The sequence below is a fragment of the Protopterus annectens genome, chromosome 16.part0 (assembly GCF_019279795.1).
Source record: "Protopterus annectens isolate FY-2018-M chromosome 16.part0, PAN1.0, whole genome shotgun sequence".
Taxonomy (NCBI): Eukaryota; Metazoa; Chordata; order Ceratodontiformes; family Protopteridae; genus Protopterus; species Protopterus annectens.
In genome coordinates this window covers 35,529,179-35,556,902 of record NC_056750.1, presented here as the reverse complement: position 1 = coordinate 35,556,902, position 27,724 = coordinate 35,529,179, and the positions used below count along the sequence as shown (strand labels likewise).

Genomic DNA, 27,724 nt, shown 5'->3' with positions numbered 1-27,724 from the left:
TACATCTGTAGTCTGTAAATGGGTTACACACATCAACAAATACATCTGCAGTCTATAAACAAGTTTATATACACCAACAAATATTACATTTGTAGTCTGTAAACAGGTTACCTACAAATATTACATCTGTAGTTTTCAAACAGGTTACACACCAACAAATATTACATCTGTAGTATGTGAACAGGTTACACAGAACAGCAAATATTATATCTGCAGTCTGTAAACAGGTATATACACCCCAACAAATATTACGTCTGTCACCAGGTTTATACACACTAACAAATATTGCATCTTTAGTCTGTAAACAGGTTACACACACCAACAAATGTTACATGTGGAGTCTGTAAGCAGGTGTACACACACCAATTAATATTACATCCATCCCAACAAATTCTACATCTGCAGTCTGTGAACAGGTTTACATATACCAACAAGTATTACATTTGTAGTCTGTAAGGTTGCACACACAAATTAATGTTATATCCATCCCAACAAATTCTACATCTGTAGTCTGTAAACAGGTTTACATATACAAACAAATATTGCATCTGTAGTCTGTGAACAGGTTTACATATACTAACAAATATTACATTTGTAGTCTGTAAACAGGTTACACACACCAACACATAGTACGTCTGTAGTCTGTAAACAGGTTACACACACCAACAAATATTGCATCTGTAGTCTGTAAACAGGTTGCACACACCAACAAATGTTACATCTGCAGTCAGTAAACAGGTTGCATACACGAACAAATATTGCATCTGCAGTCTGTAAACGGGTGTACATACACCAATAAATATTATATCCATCCCAACAAATTCTACGTCTGTGGTCTGTAAACAGGTTTACATATACCAACAAATATTGCATGTGTAGTATGTAAACAGGTTTACATATATCAACAAATATTACATATGTAGGCTGTAAAATGGTCAAACATTCCACCAAATATTACATCTGTAGTCTGTAAACAGGTTGCACACACCAACAAATATTGCATCCACACATCAACAAATATTGCATCTATAGTCTGTAAACAGGTTTACATATACCAACAAATATTACAACTGTAGTATGTAAGCAGGTTACACACACTAATACATATCATATCCACACCAACAAATATATCTGTTGTCTGTAAACAGATTGCACACACCAACAAATATTACATCTGTAGTCTATAAACAGGTTACACACAGCAATAAATATTACATCTGTAGTCTTTACACAGGTTTACATATACCTACAAATATTACATCTGTAGTGTATAAACAGGTTTACATATCTGTACAAATATTACATCTGTAGTCTGTAAATAGGTTTACATCTACAGACAAATATTACATCTGTAGTCTAAACAGGTTACACACACCGACAAATGTTACATTTGTAGTATGCAAACAGGTTACACACACCAACAAATATTACGTCTGCAGTCTGTAAACAGGTGTACTCACACCAACAAATATTACATCCCCCCCAAGAAATATTACATCTGTAGTCTGTAAACAGGTTACACTCACAAATGTTGCATCAGCACACTAACAAATATTACATCTGTAATCAGGTTTGACATGCCAACTAATAGTACATCTGTGTTTGGTAAACAGGTTGCACACACCATCTGTAGAATGTAAACATTTTTATATATGCCAACAAATATTGCATCTGTAGTCTGTAAACAAGTTACACACACCAACAAATACTGCATCTGTATTCTGTAAACAGGTTACACACACCAACAAATGTTACATCTGTAGCCTGTAAACAGATTACACACACCAACAAATGTTACATCTGGAGTCTGTAAACAGGTGCACACACACCAATTAATATTACATCCATCCCAAAAAAATCTACATCTGTGGTTTGTAAACAGGTTTACATATACCAACAAATATTGCATCTGTAGTCTGTAAACAGGTCACACACACCAATAAATATTACATCCACCCCCAACACATTCTGCATCTGTAGTCTGTGAACAGGCTTACATATACCAACAAATATTACATTTGTAGTTTGTAAACAGGTTTACATATACCAACAGATATTACATCTGTAGTCTGTAAAATGGTTATACACTCCAACAAATATTACATCTGTAGTCTGTAAAAGGTTACACACACCAACAAATGTTACATCTGTTGTCTGTAAACAGGTGTACACACACCAATTAATGTTACATCCATCCCAACAAATTCTACATCTGTAGTCTGTAAACAGGTTTACATATACAAACAAATATTGCATCTGTAGTATGTAAACAGGTTTACATATATCAACAAATATTACATCTGTAGTCTGTAAAGTGGTTAGACACTCCAACAAATATTACATATGTAGTCTGTAAACAGGTTGCACACACCAACAAATATTACATGTGTAGTTTGCAAACAAGTTTACACACACCAACAAATATTGCATCCACACATCAACAAATATTGCATATGTAGTCTGTAAACAGGTTTGCATATACCAACAAACATTACAACTGTAGTATGTAAACAGGTTGCACACACTAATAGATATCATATCCACACCAACAAATATTATATCTGTAGTGTGTAAACAGGTTTACATATACCAACAAATATTACAACTGTAGTATGTAAACAGGTTACACACACTAATACATATCATATCCACACCAACAAATATATATGTAGCTTGTAAACAGATTGCACACACCAACAAATAGTATATCTGTAGTCTGTAAACAAGTTTACACACCAACAAATATTACATCCACACACCAACAAATATTGCATCCACATGCCAACAAATATTACATCTGTAGTCTATAAACAGGTTACACACAGCAACAAATATTGCATATGTAGTCTGTAAACAGGTGTACACACACTGACAAATATTATATCCACCCCACCAAATATTGCATCTGTAGTCTGTAAACAGGTTTACATATACCAACAAATATTGCATCTGTAGTGTGTAAACAGGTTTACATATCTGCACAAATATTACATCTGTAGTCTGTAAATAGGTTTACATCTACAGACAGATATTACATCTGTAGTCTAAACAGGTTACACACACCGACAAATGTTACATCTGTAGTATGTAAACAGGTTACACACACCAACAAATATTACATCTGCAGTCTGTAAACAGGCGTACACACACCAACAAATATTACATCCCCCCAAGAAATATTACATCTGTAGTCTGTAAACAGGTTACACTCACAAATGTTGCATCAGCACAATAACAAATATTACATCTGTAATCTGTAAACAGGTTAGACATGCCAGCAAATATTACATCTGTGTTTGGTAGACAGGTTACACATACCATCTGTAGTATGTAAACATTTTATATATGCCAACAAATATTGCATCTGTAGTCTGTAAACAGGTTTACATATGTCAACAAATATTACATCTGTAGTCTGTAAACAGGTTACACACACCAAGAAATACTGCATCTGTAGTTTGTAAACAGGTTACACACACCAACAAATGTTACATCTGTAGCCTGTAAACAGATTACACACACCAACAAATGTTACATATGGAGTCTGTAAACAGATGTACACACACCAATTAATATTACATCCATCCCAACAAATTCTACATCTGTAGTTTGTAAACAGGTTTACATATACCAACAAATATTGCACCTGTAAACAGGTTTACATATTCCAACAAATATTGCATCTGTAGTCTGTAAACAGGTTTACATATACCAAAAAATGTTACATCTGTAGTCTGTAAACAGGTTACACACACCAACAAATATTGCATCTGCAGTCTGTAAACTGGTTACACACACCAACAAATATTATGTCTGCAGTCTGTAAACAGGTGTACACACACCAACAAATATTACATCCCCCCACCCAAGAAATATTACATCTGTAGTCGGTAAACAGGTTACACTCACAAATGTTGCATCAGCACAATAACAAATATTACATCTGTAATCTGTAAACAGGTTAGACATGCCAACAAATATTACATCTGTGTTTGGTAAACAGGTTACACACACCATCTGTAGTATGTAAACATGTTTATATATGCCAACAAATATTGCATCTGTAGTCTGTAAACAGGTTTACATATGTCAACAAATATTACATCTGTAGTCTGTAAACAGGTTACACACACCAAGAAATACTGCATCTGTAGTCTGTAAACAGGTTACACACACCAACAAATGTTACATCTGTAGCCTGTAAACAGATTACACACACCAACAAATGTTACATCTGGCATCTGTAAACAGGTGTACACACACCAATTAATATTACATCCATCCCAACAAATTCTACATCTGTAGTTTGTAAACAGGTTTACATATACCAACAAATATTGCATCTGTAGTCTGTAAACAGGTTTACATATACCAACAAATATTGCATCTGCAGTCTGTAAACAGGTTTACATATACCAACAAATATTACATCTGTAGTCTATAAAATGGTTATACACTCCAACAAATATTACATTTGTAGTCTGTAAACAGGTTTTACAGACCAAAAAATATTACATCTGTAGTCTGTAAACAAGTTGCACATACCAACAAATATTACATCTGTAGTCTATAAACAGGTTTGGGGCGGCCGCGGTGGTGTAGCGGTTAGCGTTGCCGCCTCACAGCAAGAGGTTCTCCGGTTTGATTCTCGGCTGGGGTGCCTTCTGTGCGTTGTCTGCATGTCCTCCCTGTGGTCGCGTGGGTTTCCTCCGGGTGCTCCGGTTTCCTCCCACATCCCAAAGACATGGTGGATTGGACACTCTAAAATTAGCCTTAGGTGTGAGTGTGTGCCTTCTGTGGAAGGTTGGGCGCTTGGCTGGCAACTCGACACCGTAAAACCTCACTGCCAATCATGAGCGGACAGATGATCCGCTGTGGCGACCCCTAGCCTGGAAAAAGCCGAAAGAAGAAGTCTGTAAACAGGTTTACACACACCAACAGATATTGCATCCACACATCAACAGATATTACATCTGTATTATGTAAATAGGTTTACATATACCAACAAATATTATATCTGTAGTCTGTAAACAGGTTTACGTATACCAACAAAGATATATGTAGTCTGTAAACAGGTTTACATATACCAACAAATATTACATCTGTAGTATGTAAACAGGTTTACATATACCAACAAATATATATGTAGTCTGTAAACAGGTTTGCATATCCAACAAATATTGCATCTGTATTATATAAATAGGTTTATATATACCAACAGATATTATATCATAGGTAGGTACTAGGCTATATGCCCGAAGACATTTATAAGCCTAGCTGGAATGTGTTGCCTTTCGCCGCCCCCTTAGATTAGTTCCCTGTGTCTGTGTCCAGCAGAGCCATTGAAGTGATCCCCGGGGTAAACTTTGTTTCCTATCCACTTGTCAAGGTTTCTCTTGATGAGGGTTAGCGAGGAGCTCTGCCTAATGTAGATTGGAATCTTGTTCTAGAGCATGGGAAGTCTCTGGGACAGGAATCTATCCCTCCAGCACGTCCTATTTATTGTTGTGGTGAGGTTTAGATCCCTAGAGCATGTGGCTCGAGGGGATATGGTTTGCTTTAGGTGGAGCATGCTATCAATTCTGGGTTGGACATGGCCTTCTATGTCAGGCAGAGATCACCTCTGAGTAGGCGGTATGCAACCAAGTACAGCTGGAGTTTCTTCAGTTGAGCTGCATAGGGCATCTGTTTGAGGCCAGTGATCCTCTTGGCGAGGTACTTCTGTGGTCTTTCCAGCTGTTGAAGGTGTCTTGTAAGGTACATCCGAAATGGGGCATTGTACTCTATGATGGGTCTGATGAGTGATGCGTAGAGGGACACAATGACCTCTTTTGATCTGGATGCAAACCCTTTCGTGATTAGGTGGGCCACGTAGAAGTATTTTCTAACCACTTTGGCAATGTGATTATCAAAGGTGAGATTACTATCTACTTGAGTCCCCTGATCCCTTATTACGTCTTCCATATTTAGGGGGCTACCAACTATGTGGTAGTTTGTGGGTACTTTGTTTTTTCCAAAGGGGATGACTATGCACTTTTTGGCATTTAGGCAGGTATCTGTCTCAGTGAGACTCTTTTGGAGGATGTCTGTGTCCACCGGAGAGTCAATTATAGCCCCTAGTTTGCAGTCATCTGCGAACGTGGTCAGCCATAGTCCTTCTGTGCTTGCCTGTGCCTCCGAGAAGTATATGCCGAACAGGAGGGGTCCTAGGACTGAGCCCTGGGGAGCGCCACTTGTAACCGGTTTAGAGTTAGACCTAGCTCCCGCAACTCTTACCATGTGGGTTCTGTCCGTGAGCCAGTTGGCAACCCATCTAGTGACGTAGGGGTTTGTTTAGGCTGGTGAGCTTGTCTATAATACCTGAATGGGGAATGGTGTCGAAGGCCTTTGCGAGGTCTAGGTAGGCTGTGTTGACCACCTTTCCCTCGTCTGTACACTTCATAACTGTCTCAATGAAGTCATGTAGGTTTAGGAGGCATGATCTTCCCTTAACACAGCCGAACTGGGTAGGGTCCAGTGTTTGGAGCTTCCCAATGTCTCTGTTTATGAGATCCATGATGATGCGCTCCATAGCCTTGCAGACCAAGCTAGTCAGGTTTATAGGGCGATAGTTCCTGGGATCTGTTGTGGCTCCACCTTTGTGGAGCAGAATAACTGTTGCTGTGCGGCACTCTGTGGGCACGTAGCCTGTGGAGAGGCTGAGTTTGAACAGTGTTTAGGTGAGGGGTTAGTTCATCTTTAAGCTCATATGGGACGCAGCCTGGGACACCATCGGGTCCCATTGATGCTGTGTTTTTGGCTTTGGAGAGGGCTTTTTTAACCCGAGTGTCTGCTATTTTAGGGGCACTTCGTTCTTCTGGTATGGTTATGGGCCCTTTTGGGGGTGAGAGGTGGGTGAAGTTTGCACTGAACCTGTCTGCCAGGATGTTGGCAATATCGATCAGTTCAGTGTATTTTGTGCCAGTCTGCACTAACTCAGAGCAGATCTGAGAATTGCCACTTAGATTCTTGACATAGCTAAAGAATGCCTTGTGGTTATCTTTGGAGTCCTTGACAATTTTTCTTTCGAAGCTAGCCTTGGATGATTTTTATGAGGGATCGTAGTTTCTTGCTGATGCTGTTCAGGGATGTCTTCCCTTCTTGGGATTTTACATTTTTCTGCACTAGTTTCCTCCTCCTATTGTATAGAGTGTTTATGGCAAGGGTCCACCAGACTGGTTTCCTTTTCTTGGAGGAGTGAGTCTTGGTTTTGCTTGGGATAGCACGATCCATACATTTTTGTAGGTGCTCGTAGAGTGCATTAGTAAAGGATTTTGCAGCTTGGATAGCGTTATCCTTTGGCATGGGGACTTTGAAACTTTCCACCTCAGTCTTAAGTAATGTGAAGTTTGCCTTTGAAAAGTTTTTCACCGTGGTTTCTTTGACTGGGGGTGGGGGTGGAATGTGTTTATCCAGAGTGATTAGTTTATGGTTAGATCTAACCAGCAAGGGGTTGACCTCCGGTGTGGAATACCGGTCGCCCATGTTGGTGATGACCAGGTCCAGTATGTTGTCACCTCTGGTGGGGGTGCTGACCAGTTGATCCAGGGTGTTTGAGTTTATAAATTCTAGGAAATGTTGGGCAAGGGAGTTAGTACTTGAGTAGTTCACCCAGTTAATGTTTGTGTAATTGAAATCACCCAATATCAGAGAGTTTGATAGGACCTTTATGTTTCCCAGTGTTTCCAGAAATGCAAAATAGGGGGTCCTGGTACATGGTGGGTGATCTGTAGCAAGCTACAATTTGAATTGCAGTTTTGCCCGTTGTTAGTTGCACGTGGATGATCTCTGAAGCATCGTACTGTGCCACTAACCTGGAGGTGTGGGTATCGTTGATGGCCCACATTTTGTATTTCTGTTCGGGTTTTGTGGCCGAAATGTATGGTATGAGTTGTAGTCTGGTAGTGCTGGTGTGCTCTCTGCAGTCTTACACCAGGTTTCTGTTACTTCACATATATCGATTTTCTCCATACTGAGGAGTGGCTCGAGTGTGTGCATTTTGAGGTTTTGACTTCTGGCATTGAGCAGCATTACCCTCAGTTTTTGTTACTTGTGCTATTTATGGCGGTGGGTTTGTCTTTTGAGGTTTGCCTAAAAAAGGCACTATGGGGGTGGCAAGAGCCTTGGCCAGTATTCGAAAGCCTAAGGGTGACAGGTGCAAGCCATCTCTAATGAAGCAGCGTGGCTTGTCGAGCATGTCATCCCAGGCTGACAGACACTGGATCCCCTTTGAATGACACCAGAAGTCTAGCCAGTTGTTGAAATTGATAATTATTTTTTTATACCGTAGTATCATTCTTGGTGAGGGCAGGATGCTACTCAGGGTCAGGGTCATACCGGCTTGCGCTACTTGATCAGAGAGCTCCTCCATGTCTCTCTTCATGTAGTCCAGGGGAGGTATGGTTCAGGTCATTCACACCAACATGGGCAATGACAGAGTCGTATTTGTACTTGTTCTGGAGTGACCTGACTGCTTATGTTATGTGGCGGATCCTGGCACCCGACAGGCAGCAAACAGTAACCTTCTCCATGTTCAGCCTAGTGAGTGGGACATCAGTGTGCCTGACTATAGAGTCACCTATTACTAGTGCATTGGGTATGTTATTTTGCCTTAAGGACTGTGATTGCCTGGCACACTGGTTTTGTGAAGTATGTGTTTCATGGTTTGTGTTGGGGGGTGGAGGTTGCTTGGATATCTGCTTTGGAGGTCTCTGTTGCTTTTGCAGATTTGTATTTAGAGCCTTCTAGTATGTTTTTGTGTGTTTATGTGTGTTTTTTGCCGGTGCTGGTTTCATAGGTCTATGTGAGACTGGTGGTGTGATGCAAGTAATTACCTTCTCCTCTTGACTGTCTGGTCCAGTCTTGGGTTAAGAGAGCTTAGCCTCCAGTTTGGCTGTATAATTGCATCTCTCGCATGTGTTAGTGTTTGGTGGTAGGAGGAGCCGGTTGTCTGTGTACATGAGGCAGTTGTAACATTGCCTCAAAATGCCCAGATTCACCAGCTGGACCAGAGAATACATCTGAAACTGCCCTTTGGACATGCCTGAATAGGTGCAGTGAACTGTTTTACTGATTGGCTGGTAAGGTCGAATAGAGAGCCTTGTCCTTCTCTGCAGTATAGGGGGGGTCTAATGCTAAGTTTTATTAGTGCTTGCTATGAGTTTTGAACAAGTGCCGGGCTGAGAAGTGAATGGTTTGAGTGCTTAAGTTGAAAGTTTGTCTAGTACCAAGGGAAAAATTGAAGAGTAGACTTTGTGGAGCCGGGAAAAGTTATACCCTAGCTAACTGGCGCTGGCCGGTGTGCAAAACCAGGTTTTATAGCAGGGAAATGAAAGAGAGAGAAATTAGCCCAAAATGGCCAATAAACTACTAATTTCTGGGATGAAACTACTCCTCCAGGGACAGATAGGTTGCTCAAAGCTTCCCTCTCTCACAGGTGAACAGAAAAACTTCCTTCTATCCAGGTAAGGTATGGGCAAACACAGAAACTTGTAACACAGCCCTGAATTCAGCGCTAACCTGAAAACTGGACTATACTAGCTTAGAAAGGCGGGAAAACAAGTATTTTTTTCTTCTGAAAATAAAGCAGATACAATCAAAAGAACACTTTAAATGCACAGAAATGGCTACCTCATGTGTAGCCTAAGACAGTTAAATAGGTAATTTAAACACAAAAACAAGTTTGTTAGTGCAGGCAGTAAAATAAGTACAATATGTAGCTGAAACAAGCTTTTTAAATTACAGAAACTATAAAAAAAATGGTGTTTTAGGTGAAATTAGCTAAAGGTAGCAAGAAAATGCAGAAAAATGATACTTAATCACTCCAAAGTCTCTCTTTTGTCTCTCTGCTGCTGTAGAACTCTGCAGGGCACCAGACAGGAGCTTGCCGAGCTGTATATAAGTGCAAAAACCTCACAAATGCGGGTTTTATAACAGGGAAATGAAAGAGTAGAAATTAGTCCAAAATGGCCAATAAACTACTAATTTTTGGGCTGAAACCACTCCTCCAGGGACAGATAAGCTGCTCAAAGCTCCCCTCTCTCACAGGTGAACTGAGAAACATCCTTCTGTCCAAGTAAGGTATGAGCAAACACAGAAACTTGTAACAAAGCCCTAAATGTAGCACTAACCTGAAAACTGGACTATACTAGCTTAGAAAGGCGGGAAAACCAATGTTTTTTTTTTTTTTTTTCAAAAAATAAAGCAGATACAATAAAAAAAAACACTTTAAATGCACAGAAATGGCTATCACACTTGAGTGTGTAGCATACAACAGTTAAACAGGTAATTTAAACACAAAAACGACCATCTGTAGTCTGTAAACAGGTTTACATATACCAACAAATATATATATATATAGTCTGTAAACAGGTTTACATATACCAACAAATATTACATCTGTAGTATGTGAACAGGTTACACACATTAATACATATCATACCCACACCAACAAATATTACATCTGTAGTTTGTAAACAGGTTGCACACACCAACAAATATTACATCTGTAGTCTGCAAACAGGTTTACACACCAACAAATATTACATCCACACACCAACAAATATTACATCCACACACCAACAAATATTACATCTGTAGTTTATAAACAGGTTACACACAGCAACAAATATTACATCTGCGGTCTGTTAACAGGTGTACACACACCAACAAATATATCCACCCCAACAAATATTACATCTGTAGGCTGTAAACAGGTTTACATAGATCTACAAATATTACATTTGTAGTCTGTAAACAGGTTTACATCTACAGACAAATACTACATCTGTAGTCTAAACAGGTTACACATACTGACAAATGTTACATCTGTAGTATGTAAATAGTTACACATACCAGCAAATATTATGCCTGCAGTCTGTAAACAGGTGTATACACGCCAGCAAATATTACATCCCCCCAAGAAATGTTACATCTACAGTTTGTAAACAGGTGTACAAACACCAACAAATATTACATTCATCCCAACAAATATTACATCTGTAGTCTGTAAACAGGTTTATATATGCCAACAAATATTACATCTGTAGTCAGTAAACAGGTTTACATATGCCAACAAATATTACATCTGTAGTCGGTAAACAGGTTACACACACCAACACATATTATGTCTGTAGTCTGTAAACAGGTTATACACACCAACAAATATTACATCTGTAGTCTGTAAACAGGTCTACATTTGCCAACAAATATTACATCTGTAGTCTGTAAGCAGGCTTACATATGCCAACAAATATCTGTAGTATGTAAATAGCTTTATATGTACCAACAAATATTACATCTGTATTATGTAAACAGGTTTACATATACCAATATTAGATCTGTAGTCTGTAAACAGGTTACACACAGTAACACATATAACATCCCACACCAACAAATATTACATCTGTAGTCTGTAAACAGGTTACACTCACCAACAAATATTCCATCTGCAGTCTGGAAACAGGTGTACACACACCAACAAATATCACATTTGTTGTCTGTAAACAGGTTGACATATACCAACAAATATTACATCTGTAGTTTGTAAACAGGTTTACACACACCAGCCAATGTTACATCTGTAGTCTGTAAACAGGTTTGCACACACCAGCCAATGTTACATCTATATAGTCTATACAGAGGTTACACATACCAACAAATATTTGATGTCTGACAGTTGGAACAAATTAAGGCTGAGAGCTGTAGTTCCTGCGGTACAGGTTTTGATTCCCTGAGTCCTGATTTGCCTACTGAATCACTTGAGGAAGTCATTTAAGCAGACATTTCTTCCTTGTAGCTCCTGAAAAGGTATTGTGTGTCTAGTGGGCCTACCTCGTTAACAAATCATTGCTGAAGTAAGGAAGAGCTGACTGAGCAAGCGTCAACTTCGCAGTGAGGGACAGTTCTTGGAGAACTGTTCTCGATTCTCAGTCAGTCAAAGCTGGTTCAGCTCTGAAACATGTCAAATGCCAGTTCTTCACCACAGACCTGGTATACTTTGCCTTTACTGAAAGCAATAACAGCAGATATTTCATTTAGCAAGCAGGTGTGTTTCAGAATCAGATTATTAAACATGGTGTTTTAAGCAGTTTACGTAAGTGTAATATAAAATAGTGCTGAGTTAAAGTACTACAGTTGCAAGAAATGCCATGTAAATTAAAAAAAATTAAAACATTCAGGTTAAAAACTACTGTGAAGATGCTTTGATTATGATCATTAATCAGTATTTTTTGTCTTTAATATTGTATGTTGCTGTGATATATTCAAAAGCAAGTTTCCTTTGATTACTTCAAGTGATATGACAATTTCACAGTTAACAGTTACTAATGGAAAACTGGGGTGGTTGAGCTCCATAAATAAAGTGTCAGGTGGGTGCAAATATTGGTTTTATGCAAATATTCTTAAATATGAAGAGTGATGCTGAAGAACTGCAGAAAGGGAAACAGTGTGACGTGTTATGAATTTTAAAGTTTGCTCTCTCAAATCAGAAGCTATTCAGAGCATAAAAACAAATGTTCTAGTTTTAAAGTGAAGGTTGTCTGCACTTCTACAGATTATTACTTTAATTCCAAGCCAGCTCAAAGGAGCAGAGGCAGTGTGTCCATTTGAGCTGCTGCTAACCTGCACTCCGGAACAGACTTGGGATGCCAGTAGGACTGGCTGGGGTGGGGGATATGATGAAGTGGCCAACAGACAGCTCTCCAGCTCCAGGAGGGAGGATTCGGGGAAGCCCAATGCCTGCATGACTTCTGGTAAGAATGAGGAGCCTTGTAGATAATCGCAGGAAGTACAAGGAAACTGGTGAAAATGTCCTGATGTTATACTAGGTACTTCTCACAGGTGGGGACTGTGACTGCCCACCACTTAAATGACAACTTTTGACTTGATGCACACAGCTTCCCTTAGAATCCCTTACTCACAGATGCTAGCTTTGGGTTACTTTCCCAAGGAGATGGGAGATCATAGCTGGGGTACCCAGTAAGGAGCATTTGAAAGATCTGGGGTTGAGCTGGGGGGCAGGGTGGCGAGAACATCTGTAGGCTACACACTGTGGAATGAGAAGCAGAAAATATAAATATTTAAAAAATGATCACTTTAATTTCATCCAATACCATTTAAAGATTTCAGAAAGAAGCAAGAAAACCAAAGGTGGTGTAGAGTGACTTGTTAAGCAGAGACTTACTACATGCACTGTAGTGGGGGGGCAGTTTTCTTGCAGTAGTGCTTCTTCAGGCCGCTGAGGGAAATTGATCTGTCATTGCTGTGAGTGAACATACTTTGATGGCGTGCAGCACCTAACTTCCCTGAGTGGTCTTTTTATGAAAAGCTTATGCTCAGTGGCCAGTGGCATTACTCTGGAAATGGTGCAGTGGCAGGCAAGTGCTGAAAATCAGAATACCTGATAGGGGAACAGATAGCAAGTAGATTGATGACCAGCGGATCTAGGTTTATAAATGGTGCTTTTTAATTATCTCAGGTTATAAAGCTTTTAGGGTAACATCACGTTTGATATCTGGACTAGTGATAGTGTATGAATGACCTTTGAAAAGCATTGACAATAATATGCGATGTACAACTAATATGTAAAGGTCCAGATATGTGGTATAGCCAGTATGTACAGCTTGTGCTTGTTTAGAAAAAAACAGCATGCAATGTTTAAACAGTTTGTACGTGTAGTTTGGGATAACCTATGCATCTTACTAGTGATTTGCAATGTCGTTGGCTCCATATGGAGTTGTAATTACCTATTTTTCTTTTTGCTTCTGATTTCTTGTTAACTAAGAAACCTTCGTTCTGGTTATCCAGATGTAAAAACAATTTTGCCCATTCATTCCACTTCAGGGGTATGAGACAGGAGTGGTGACATCTTGCCAGCTCTTTATTTTTGCTGTTTAAGCCTAAACATTTCCCTTCTCATTCTTGCTCCATCCCAAGGAGCAGAGTGAAATTCCTAGCAAGTCATGTAAGAGAAGAGCATGTGTCCCATTTCTTTGAGAAGCATTCCTCTCAAGGAGCCTGCCCTTAGAAAGCAGAGTGCCTTTGGCAATCCCTGATCTCCACTAGGGATTACACACAACCTGGGCACGCACCCCTTAACCTTCTAATCGGATAGAAGCACGAATGTCCTAACTTGTCATTCATTTCCTTTCACAGCCGTCTCTAATCAAATCCTGGTTGACTGGCTTATAGTCTGAGGTTTCTCTCTCTCTATTCTACATGAATAAACTACACACATCATTCTTGTAGCTTAACGTAACTCTGTCTGGCCCAATATGATACTTGATCTGTGCCATTGCCTTTAGTAACTTTATGTTCTGGCAACATCCAGATAGTGATGTGGCCATTGGTGGAACTCAGCATGTGGCTGGATAAGGCAGTTTCATTTAGATAAGACCTACAGAATCTTTAGATTTGCTGTTTACTGTAGATGCACAAGGCTGACTCAGCAACATATGTGTGCATTTTCTTTGCACTTTATGCTTAAAACTTGTAAAGCCATCTGAAAAACGTGGCATGAAGTTTTGAGACTGTATATAATATATGAGATATATAACTTTAAGTGCTAGTGACCTTGCAGTAAAGTTATATGTCATATGGTATTTCTAGACCATTCATACTGATTTAAAACCATTTTAAGAGTAGAAATGAATTCACAGTCTTCGTGTTGTTGCTGGCCATCCTGGCAATCATCCACATGTTGCGCTGTGGTGAAATATGTCTGCAGAAATGAAGAATTGCGTTTGTTTTCAAGACTTTTGTGTGATTGTAAGTGCAGAAGTACAATTATTGGTAGAAAAAGCTCCAGATGCAACCAACAGTTTTTCTCCAACTGCAAAGCAACTTAAGAGAAAATTTCATGCTTTGAGTTGAGAAATCTGATTTATTTCTCACTTTTAGTGTAATATCCAGTAAGCCTGAAAAGATACCCTATCTCATATTTCTGTATGTTGCTGAGAGAAAGAATCAAGTGAGAATGCGGATATCTATGAGATAAACTGTAAATGAAATAAAAAATAAAAAGTGAGACCGCATTGCAACAGCAGTGCATATTAAAATGAAAGCCATGTGAATATGCATTACAGCAGTAATGGGTATGCAAAGAGATGACTGTTTCTTCAAGTCATTTCCATGTTCCCTGACTGTAGATAGAAGTCATTTATTTAATAATCTTTCACATTTGGCGACTCATATAGCCCCAATGAGCATTTCATTTAGGTCTTTAACCTTTTTCTTAAGATCTCTCAATGCATGTGCTATGTTACACATCTTGGAGCTGGGAGAAGAGAGTCCTTGCAGGCCATTCCTCGAGGAATCAGTCTTCAGATAGGAGTGACTGAAATCAACAATATATTTTTTTGCTACAGTTTATGGTACTTTTAGATAGAGTAAACTCTGGTTTGCTGCTGTATCTGGCTCATTTTTTTTTATTTTGTCTGTCTTTTTTACTGGTAAAGTCATCTGGGCAAAGCCCAATTTCAGTACAGGCCCAGGGAGTAAAGCTCCAATAAGTGACAGTTACAGTTTCATTACATGTGATAAATTAAATAGAGGTCCCATCTGTTTGACTTGGTTGTAGCACAGGTGGAAGAAAAAGTTTCCACAGCATTTGCCAAAAGAGTAGGGTCTCTTAATTATATACAAAAATAACTCTTATTTACAAAATATTTGCAAAAATTTACAAGTGTACAAAGATAAAGGACCTTTACCGATTGGCTAGACAGGGGGACCGAGCTAGGAAAGATGTGCAGCAGGTAAAGGTGATGAAGGATAATGAGGGAAACATACTCACAAGCAAGGAGAGTGTGTTGAGGAGATGGAAAGAGTACTTTGAGGGGCTGATGAATGAAGAGAATGAGAGGGAGAGAAGGTTGGATGATGTAGGGATAGTGAATCATGAAGTGCAATGGATTAGCAAGGAGGAAGTAAGGATAGCTATGAAGAATGGAAAGGCTGTTGGCCCAGATGACATACCTGTGGAATCATGGAGGTGTTTTGGTGAAATGGCAGTGGAGTTTTTAACCAGATTGTTTAATGAAATCTTGGAAAGTGAGAGGATGCCTGAGGAATGGAGAAAGTGTTTTGGTACCGATTTTTAAGAATGAGGGTGATGTGCAGAGCTGTAGTAACTACAGAGGGATTAAACTGATGAGTCACAGCATGAAGTTATGGGAAAGAGTAGTGGAAGCTAGGTTAAGAAGGGACGTGATGATTAGTGATCAGCAGTATGGTTTCATGCCGGTAAAGAGCACTACAGATGCGATGTTTGCTCTGAGAGTGTTGATGGAGAAGTACAGAGAAGGTCAGAAGGAGTTGCATTGTGTTTTTGTAGACTTAGAGAAAGCATATGACAGGGTGCCTAGATAGGAGTTGTGGTATTGTGTGAGGAAGTCAGGAGTGTCAGAGAAGTATGTAAGAGTGGTACAGGATATGTACGAGGGTACTGTGCCAGCCGTGAGGTCTGCGGTGGGAGTGACGGATGCGTTTAAGGTGGAGGTGGGGTTACATCAAGGATCAGCTCAGGCCAGCTCAGATCAGACAGAAGTCCCCGTGGACTATGATGTTTGCAGATGACATTGTGATCTGTAGTGAGAGTAGGGAATAGGTGGAGGAGACCCTGGAGAGATGAAGATATGCTCTAGAGAGAAGAGGAATGAAGGTCAGCAGGACTAAGACAAAATATGTGTGTGTGAATGAGAGGGAGGATAGAGGAATGGTGAGGATGCAAGGAGTAGAGGTGGCGAAGGTGGATGAGTTTAAATACTTGGGATCAGTAGTTCAGAGTAACGTTGAGTGTGGAAGAGAGGTGAAGTAGAGAGTACAGGCAGGATGGAGTGGGTGGAGAAGAGTGTCAGGAGTGATTTGTCACAGACGAGTACCAGTAAGAGTGAAAGGGAAGGTCTACAAGAGGGTAGTGAGACCAGCTATGCTATATGGGTTGGAGACAGTGGCACTGACAAAAAGGCAGGAGTTTGAGCTGGATGTTGCAGAGTTAAAGATGTTAAGATTTGCACTGGGTGTGACGAGGGTGGACAGGATTAGGAATAAGTATATTAGAGGGTCAGCTCAGGTTGGAAGGTTTGGAGACAAAGCCAGAGAGGCAAGATTACGTTGATTTGGACATGTGCTGAGGAGGGATGCTGAGTATATTGGGAAAAATATGCTAAGGATGAAGCTACCAGGTAACAGGAAAAGAGGAAGGCCTAAGATAAGGTTTATGGATGTGGTGAGAGAGGACATGCAGGTGGCTGGTGTGACAGAGCAAGATGCAGAGGACAGGAAGAAATGGAAACTGATGATCTGCTGTGGCGACCCCTAACGGGAACAGCCGAAAGGTGATGATAAGTGTACAGAGATACACACACACACACACACACACACACACACACACACACACAAATCTATTGATATAGTCATTCTAAATTTTCATTCCTTTTAGTCACTCACTTCTTTTTCTTTTTTTTTTTAAACATTTTTTATTGATTTTCATGAAATAAAATAATACAAGAAATATGATGTATAAATATACATAATATAAGTCTTAAAAAAATCATAACATGGAACAATAACTATTTACAAAATCCATAACAGATATAATGTCATTGTTGTGATTACATTTTATCTAATAGATTTTCAAGCTTCAACCAAGTTAATTTCTTATGTGGTATCTTAGGAGTTCTTTCTGAAATAGTTTGCAACTCACTATTACATACAAGTTTAGCTAATATTAAAAAATCTGTAAATGATAGGATTTTTTTTTACACTTCCAATTTGACATAATGATTTTTCTTGCAATTGCAAGCAAGGATCAAAGAAGGTGCACCTGTATTTTGGGGATATGTGTTGGTATCGGTGCATTAAACAATAATAATGAGTCAGAAACTTCACACTTGTCCGACCACAATGGTTTTATGAAATTTCTGAACTCTATCCAGAATGAAGTTACTATTTTACATGTAAGAAACATGTGTACCCAATCTGTACAAAGTATTTCCTCACATCTCCAACATTTATTAAGATTATTTTTTGATATCAAGTCCATCTTATGTGGAGTAATAAAGCTCCTATGGATGCATTTCCAAGTGAAGATTTTCCAAGAAGGGGATGACGTTGTGCTACTATTTGATTTAAGTACTAATTCTTTATCACTATCTGAGAAAATGGATTTGTTTATTCTCTCTGTGAAATTCCATAAGGAGTCGTCTGGGATTTGCATATTGGGTTCTTAACAATTTATATATACTTGACAGTGATAGAATATTATTAACATGCAAAGTGTTTATTTCACAAAGAAGAGAAAGTATTTTAGGTAAAGGTGTTGTGCTGGTGATATGACATATTTTGAATTCATTAACTATGTATTCTCTAAATATTTGCATGTTCAACCAGTTGTTGTGCTTTGTTATACCTGGCCATATGAGAACATGGTTTGTGGATGTTATTACCACAGAGAAACTGTGCCAGAAAACTAAGCCATTTTCTTCCATTACTTTTATTTTAGATACGTTGAAAGAGTCCAGAGATGTCTTCGTGTATGCTATGGGAAATATTAAGCTTTTTGTCATATGATTTTTGTTTATTATCTTTTTAAAATTGTCTAATATATATTAGTGAAAAGAGATTTTTTTTTTTATTCTTATTGGTATTGTAGAAATGTTCTTTGACAACAAGGAAGATTTTTTTATTTTCTGAAAACATATTGTCAATATTTGTGTCTGTGTTAGATAAGGTACTTGCTTGGAGATTTTTCCAATTAGAACTATATTTGGAGTTTAACCATTGGCTCATCACATTAAGTTTGGTCGAGTCCGCATAAAGTTCTAAATTTGGGGATTCTATTCCCCCATCTTTCCAGCTTCTGTAGTGCCAAGAATGGCTGATTCTTAGCTTTTGAGGAAACCATAGGACATTTATTAACATATAATTTAGTTGCTTCATTACCTTTTTGGATGGGGAAGCAATTAAAGTTTGGGATTAGAACACAATTTTGGGTAATATGATCATTTTTATTAATGACAGTCTTTCTTCTGTCATGAAATACATTTTATTCCATCTATATAAAAAATCCTTAACTGTGGATAATAAGTATTTGTAATTTGTTTTTAAAGTATTATTCCAGTTTGACTTTATGTATATTCCTAAGTACTTAATGGTGTCATTTGCCCAGTTAAAATTGTTGTGTTTTTCTAGTAAAGTGTTAACTTTTTTATTTATTAATAATGTTTCTGTTTTGGTGTGATTAAAGCTTAGGCCTGAAACCTCTTTGTTGTGTTTTCCTAGTAAAATGTTAACTTTTTTATTTATTAATAATGTTTCTGTTTTGGTGTGATTAAAGCCTAGGCCTGAAACCTCTTCAAAAACTTGCAGGGGTTTTGTTATATGATCTATAGAGGAATCTATATTTCCAATTGTTAGCATGACATCGTCCACAAAAAGTTGTATTTTAGAAATGTAGCTTGGACTAACAGAAAATCCCCTTATATTAGAATTTGCTCTTATGAAGTTAGCTAGAGGTTCTACTGATAGGGCAAATAATAAGGGGGAGAGTGGGCAGCCTTGTTTAGTGCCTTTTAGGATGTTGAGCGGACTTGATAAAAAAAGTGCCAATTTTGATGTATGATATTGAGTTAACATATAATCTGTTAATTATATCGAAAAAGTCAGGGGAGAGGTTATATACTTCTAATACTTTAAATAAATAGGACCAATTTATAGAGTCTAAAGCCTTGTTTAAGTCTAGGCTAATAATTGATCGTTCTATTTTTTTTTCCTGTTAGCATGATCTACTAAGGAAAGGAGCCTGATAACATTGTCTTGTACTCTTCTATTTAGGATGAAGCCTGTTTGATCATCACCTATTATGTTGGGCATCAGTTGATTTAATGTTAGATAATATTGATGTAAAAATTTTATAGTCTACATTTAATAGTGAAATGGGACGATATGAAGTTACTATTTTGGGGTCTTTGTCCTGTTTTGGATAGGGGAAATCATAGCATATTTCCAGGAAGGGAATGAGCTTGTCTTTTTTCTGAATTCCTCAAAAGCTTGTAAAAGTATCTTTAATGTATTATCCTATTAATCCATCAAATCCTGGGGCTTTATTGTCCTTAAGGCTTTGAATCCTGTCTTTTAGTTCACTTAATGTTATTGGTTTGAGAAGTTTGGTATTCTGTTCTATTGATAGTTTGTTGCCTATGTTCTCATTTAAGACGTTATCTTTTGGGACGTTATTAATATTTGGATTTGCATTATTTATTATTTTGGGATGTTTCTTAAAAGTCTCAAGAATATCTTCTAAATCTGTTACAATTTTATTTTTATTTTCATCAACAATTTCTCTTATATGTTTAACATTGGTTACTTTTTTTGATTTCACAGCTAATCTGTGCATGTTTTGTGGGTTAACAGAGCAAGACTGTAATTTGATTCTTTCTAAATTTATTACCACTTTGTGATTAAGAATTTCCATGTAATTAAGGTTTAATTGTTTCAGTTCTGTATTTGTGTTTGTCTTTATTATTTAGATTTCTTTTTAGTTCATCAATTTTTGATTGTATTCTCAATAGCGTACTATCCCATTCCTTTTGTTTGTTTAGGTACCACGTTTTGATTTTACCAAAAATGTAACATTTCAGCGTATCCCAGACAATAACTTTAGAAGTACTATCACTGTCATTTATGTCTAGAAATATTTTGATTTCTTTCAGTAACCATTCCTTAAACCCGGTTATCTTAACAATGTATGCTGGTATTCTTTGCCAATATACTAGATGACTAGATTTCATGTGGATTTTAAAGAAAATAGCATTGTGGTCGGACATTGGACAGGAGCTAATGAAAACTTCCTGAATTTTTGAGAATAAGTCTGTAACCAATACCTTATCGATGGTAGTTTGTGTACCGAATCTGTATGAGTAATGTGTGTATTTTAGGGATTTGGGTTCTATTTTTTCATAAATATCTCTTGTATTTGAATTATTGATGAAGTTCAGTCTTTTAGCAGGTGCAGATATCTTAAACTTATCACATTTAGCAGTGTCACTTCTGGAAGAGAATACAGTTAAAATCACTTGCATATATTATTTCTCCCTTAGATTTGATTGCAAGTAAGTCAAGATATTTATTCGCTGTTGCAGCACTGACACCGGGTATCCAATGAGTATTGGCTAATGTGATTAGTTTTTTTATTTAATTCTAGAATAATTAAGCAGAACATGCCATTTTTGTCTGAATACGTGTCGATTATTTTAGGTACTGGTAGTGTTTTCCTCCACAATATCATGGTGCCTTTTTTTTGCTCCGAAAATGAGATTCTGCAAGTATAGAGTAGCCATTAAAAGACACCCTATTCAAATCTTCTATTATATGTGTTTCTTGCAAGAATGCAATATCTACTTTCTTAGTTTTTAAATATTTGATTAAGCTTCCTGTCTTTATAGGATTGTTGAGTCCATTTACATTTAAGGACAAACATTAGTATGAAAACATTCCTATAGTTTGTGTTAGATAGTTTTATGAACATAACATGAACACTGAGTATAACTATAAAACATTTAAAACTATTTATAAGTCTAAACATGGAATATTTAATTCCTGGTTTAATGAGAAGTTCCTCAAAACCACCTTCGTCCATCCTAAGAACAGTAATCTATGTCCGTTCTGCGCTACTGCCATTACAATAACTGTATAGAATGCATTAAGAAGTGAGAAAAATAAAAGGCTACTCCTTAGAATTGTTACTGATTTGAGTAGTGAAATATCAAAGTGTGTGAAGTTAAAGTTAATATGTTATTTGTGATAATTATGTATATTAGAAGTAATTATCTTTGTACAAACAAATCAGAGAGTAATTTTAAAACAAAAGACCTAGTGTATTGTTACCGGAGTAGAAAAATAGTAATGCCTTTAGGTAGCTTATGTTTAGCTAAGAGTCTAAAAATTTTCCAGACAGAGTTAATAAAAAATATGGAACTGTCAAGAATTTTAAGTAAAATCTATTAAGATTTAAACTAGAGAGCACAATAGCTATCCAAAAACTAGTAAGTGACTCTATCTGTAAATTAATAAGAACAGGTATTGCAAGTCCTGGCAATAACAAATGAAGAAATTACTAATATCTTCTAGGGACAACTATAAACATGTACATGTATAAATGGCACAGATAACACAGTAATATGGAGCAGATGAACAGCAAATGCTATAGATGCACAGACAAAGTAGGTTTGAATACCTCAGACCCCTATATACTGTTATGCAAACATAATGTAACGGGTTGCAAAGTTGCTGTCAGCAATAAAAATGTCTCAATACATGTGCAAGGGTGATCACAATAAAATGGAAAGATTTCACATATCTAGGTACATATTTTAAGGGTGGCTGTGTGTTAGTCATGTAGAGCTATACGTATGAATACCTAGACAGAACAACTACAAATGTATACCAAAGTTCATGATTACTGACCTATGCCTATGTATCTTAGAATAAGCTGTATTCAAAAAGGCTAGTTAGTTAAAGCTAGATAACAAAACGGGTATCTAGAAACTGGTAAGTAACTCTCTCTGAAAATTTATGAGAGCTGGTACTTTTTTACATATTGTAGTTAAATAAGAACCTTGGTCTTTTAAAAGCATACATATCTTACTTTCATCAAACTGGGGATATAAATAAGTCAGTTAAACCGAGGAAAGCACAATAATTATCATAAACAGAAAAGGAAAGAAACAGACAAAAAAAACAATTCTTTCTGTATGCTAAATATTTTCATTAACTGAACACATAGAAGCCTTTCTGGAAACCTATTTGTGAACTTAAGTTAAAAGCTTGTTTAAATATCTGCATTGTTACAAGTAATTAAAACACTGAATATGCATTTTAACAAAGTCAAAATATCATTTACCATTAAAAAAAGTTTCTATAACAATGTGCAGCATTTAGCACTTACTTAAATCAAATCCTTTCATTTCTTAACAGTCCTTTTGTTCTCAGCAATTCTGCAGCATTACGTTCCTTATTCTCCTGAGTTAACATCATCTGAGCATGCTGAGAGGTCAAAGGTCACACTGCATGTCTATTCGTGCTGTTACAGTGATGTAATCAGTTTACAAACAAGCAGGAAGTCTTCTAGGCTTGAGAAAGAGTTCTTTTGAAGCTTTTTCATTTTTTCGGCAGCAAAATACAGCACAAAGGTAATTTAAACAAGTAGATTGTGGTCAAGAATGTTGTATGGCTCTCTAGTATAGCAAAAAAAAAAAAAGCAGAGAGAGTTATGTAAATCATACAGTAAAATGCTTAAAGTACTTCTTTTTGAACAGTAAATCTGTACATTGTAAAGCTCTCTTTCCCCTTCCACTTCTCTCAGCTTTAATATACTTTTTTAAATATAAAATTAGCACTATTTACATATTAAATAAAAACTTGCTGTCTATCTCATATTACTTTATAGAGCCAACCGTCTGTGTAGAATGTTTGTATGGTCACAGCAGATGTATACTTTGTGTAGAAATCTTATTATAACTTTATATGATGGGTATAATGTGTTAATTGTAATAAGTTTAAATGGAAGTAATGTGAATCATTTGCATACTCTGTGAAGCTGTTTGAAGGCTATTGTCATTTGCGGACTGTGTCTGTGAGATTAATAGAACAGTGTGAATGGAAAGGAAAGAGGAGAAAAAAAGAATCAATAAGTGCCGGGTAGCAATATTATGTTACCAGTGATGTAATGCACATCCTGCATAATAAATGTGTGCTGTAAGGTGTTATAGTAGCAATATTATGTTACCAGTGATGTAATGCACAGCCTGCATAATAAATGTTTGCTGTAAGGTGTTATAGTAGCAATATTATGTTACCAGTGATGTAATGCACAGCCTGCATAATAAATGTGTGCTGTAAGGTGTTATAGTAGCAAAATTATGTTACCAGTGATATAATGCACAGCCTGCATAATAAATGTTTGCTGTAAGGTGTTATAGTAGCAATATTATGTTACCAGTGATGTAATGCACAGCCTGCATAATAAATGCGTGCTGTAAGGTGTTATAGTAGCAATATTATGTTACCATTGATGTAATGCATAGCCTGCATAATAAATGTGTGCTGTAAGGTGTTATAGTAGCAATATTATGTTACCAGTGATGTAATGCATAGCCTGCATAATAAATGTTTGCTGTAAGGTGTTATAGTAGCAATATTATGTTACCAGTGATGTAATGCACAGCCTGCATAATAAATGTGTGCTGTAAGGTGTTATAGTAGCAATATTATGTTACCAGTGATGTAATGCACAGCCTGCATAATAAATGTTTGCTGTAAGGTGTTATAGTAGCAATATTATGTTACCAGTGATGTAATGCACAGCCTACATAATAAATGTTTGCTGTAAGGTGTTATAGTAGCAATATTATGTTACCAGTGATGTAATGCACAGCCTACATAATAAATGTTTGCTGTAAGGTGTTATAGTAGCAATATTATGTTACCAGTGATGTAATGCATAGCCTGCATAATAAATGTTTGCTGTAAGGTGTTATAGTAGCAATATTATGTTACCAGTGATGTAATGCATAGCCTGCATAATAAATGTTTGCTGTAAGGTGTTATAGTAGCAATATTATGTTACCAGTGATGTAATGCACAGCCTACATAATAAATGTTTGCTGTAAGGTGTTATAGTAGCAATATTATGTTACCAGTGATGTAATGCACAGCCTGCATAATAAATGTTTGCTGTAAGGTGTTATAGTAGCAATATTATGTTACCAGTGATGTAATGCACAGCCTGCATAATAAATGTGTGCTGTAAGGTGTTATAGTAGCAATATTATGTTACCAGTGATGTAATGCACAGCCTGCATAATAAATGTTTGCTGTAAGGTGTTATAGTAGCAATATTATGTTACCAGTGATGTAATGCACAGCCTGCATAATAAATGTTTGCTGTAAGGTTTTATAGTAGCAATATTATGTTACCAGTGATGTAATGCACAGCCCGCATAATAAATGTTTGCTGTAAGGTGTTATAGTAGCAATATTATGTTACCAGTGATGTAATGCATAGCCTGCCTAATAAATGTTTGCTGTAAGGTGTTATAGTAGCAATATTATGTTACCAGTGATGTAATGCATAGCCTGCATAATAAATGTTTGCTGTAAGGTGTTATAGTAGCAATATTATGTTACCAGTGATGTAATGCATAGCCTGCATAATAAATGTGTGCTGTAAGGTGTTATAGTAGCAATATTATGTTACCAGTGATGTAATGCATAGCCTACATAATAAATATTTGCTGTAAGGTGTTATAGTAGCAATATTATGTTACCAGTGATGTAATGCATAGCCTGCATAATAAATGTTTGCTGTAAGGTGTTATAGTAGCAATATTATGCTACCATTGATGTAATGCACAGCCTGCATAATAAATGTTTGCTGTAAGGTGTTATAGTAGCAATATTATGTTACCAGTGATGTAATGCATAGCCTGCATAATAAATGTTTGCTGTAAGGTGTTATAGTAGCAATATTATGTTACCAGTGATGTAATGCATAGCCTGCATAATAAATGTGTGCTGTAAGGTGTTATAGTAGCAATATTATGTTACCAGTGATGTAATGCATAGCCTGCATAATAAATGTTTGCTGTAAGGTGTTATAGTAGCAATATTATGTTACCATTGATGTAATGCACAGCCTGCATAATAAATGTGTGCTGTAAGGTGTTATAGTAGCAATATTATGTTACCAGTGATGTAATGCATAGCCTGCATAATAAATGTTTGCTGTAAGGTGTTATAGTAGCAATATTATGTTACCATTGATGTAATGCATAGCCCGCATAATAAATGTGTGCTGTAAGGTATTATAGTAGCAGTATTATGTTACCAGTGATGTAATGCATAGCCTGCATAATAAATGTTTGCTGTAAGGTGTTATAGTAGCAATATTATGTTACCAGTGATGTAATGCATAGCCTGCATAATAAATGTCTGCTGTAAGGTGTTATAGTAGCAATATTATGTTACCAGTGATGTAATGCATAGCCTGCATAATAAATGTTTGCTGTAAGGTGTTATAGTAGCAATATTATGTTACCAGTGATGTAATGCATAGCCCGCATAATAAATGTCTGCTGTAAGGTGTTATAGTAGCAATATTATGTTACCAGTGATGTAATGCACAGCCTGCATAATAAATGTGTGCTGTAAGGTGTTATAGTAGCAATATTATGTTACCAGTGATGTAATGCACAGCCTGCATAATAAATGTGTGCTGTAAGGTGTTATAGTAGCAATATTATGTTACCAGTGATGTAATGCATAGCCTGCATAATAAATGTTTGCTGTAAAGTGTTATAGTAGCAATATTATGTTACCAGTGATGTAATGCATAGCCCGCATAATAAATGTGTGCTGTAAGGTGTTATAGTAGCAATATTATGTTACCAGTGATGTAATGCATAGCCCGCATAATAAATGTGTGCTGTAAGGTGTTATAGTAGCAATATTATGTTACCAGTGATGTAATGCATAGCCCGCATAATAAATGTGTGCTGTAAGGTGTTATAGTAGCAATATTATGTTACCAGTGATGTAATGCATAGCCCGCATAATAAATGTGTGCTGTAAGGTGTTATAGTAGCAATATTATGTTACCACTGATGTAATGCACAGCCCGCATAATAAATGTTTGCTGTAAGGTGTTATAGTAGCAATATTATGTTACCAGTGATGTAATGCACAGCCCGCATAATAAATGTGTGCTGTAAGGTGTTATAGTAGCAATATTATGTTACCAGTGTTGTAATGCATAGCCTGCATAATAAATGTTTGCTGCAAGGTGTTATAGTAGCAATATTATGTTACCAGTGATGTAATGCATAGCCTGCATAATAAATGTTTGCTGTAAGGTGTTATAGTAGCAATATTATGTTACCAGTGATGTAATGCACAGCCTGCATAATAAATGTTTGCTATAAGGTGTTATAGTAGCAATATTATGTTACCAGTGATGTAATGCATAGCCTGCATAATAAATGTTTGCTGTAAGGTGTTATAGTAGCAACATTATGTTACCAGTGATGTAATGCATAGCCTGCATAATAAATGTGTGCTGTAAGGTGTTATAGTAGCAATATTATGTTACCATTGATGTAATGTACAGCCTGCATAATAAATGTTTGCTGTAAGGTGTTATAGTAGCAATATTATGTTACCAGTGATGTAATGCATAGCCTGCATAATAAATGTGTGCTGTAAGGTGTTATAGTAGCAATATTATGTTACCAGTGATGTAATGCATAGCCCGCATAATAAATGTTTGCTGTAAGGTGTTATAGTAGCAATATTATGTTACCAGTGATATAATGCACAGCCTGCATAATAAATGTTTGCTATAAGGTGTTATAGTAGCAATATTATGTTACCAGTGATGTGATGCATAGCCTGCATAATAAATGTTTGCTGTAAGGTGTTATAGTAGCAATATTATGTTACCAGTGATGTGATGCATAGCCTGCATAATAAATGTTTGCTGTAAGGTGTTATAGTAGCAATATTATGTTACCAGTGATTTAATGCACAGCCTGCATAATAAATGTTTGCTGTAAGGTGTTATAGTAGCAATATTATGTTACCAGTGATGTAATGCATAGCCCACATAATAAATGTTTACTGTAAGGTGTTATAG

The 27,724-nt window shown here is 36.9% G+C and overlaps 1 protein-coding gene across 1 annotated transcript in view; it reads left to right on the top strand.

Annotated features, from left to right (window-relative positions):
• MED27 (mediator complex subunit 27) overlaps positions 1–27,724 on the top strand; it is a 1,926,959-nt gene that overhangs the window by 910,721 nt on the left and 988,514 nt on the right. The gene's annotated exons all lie outside the window — the stretch shown is intronic.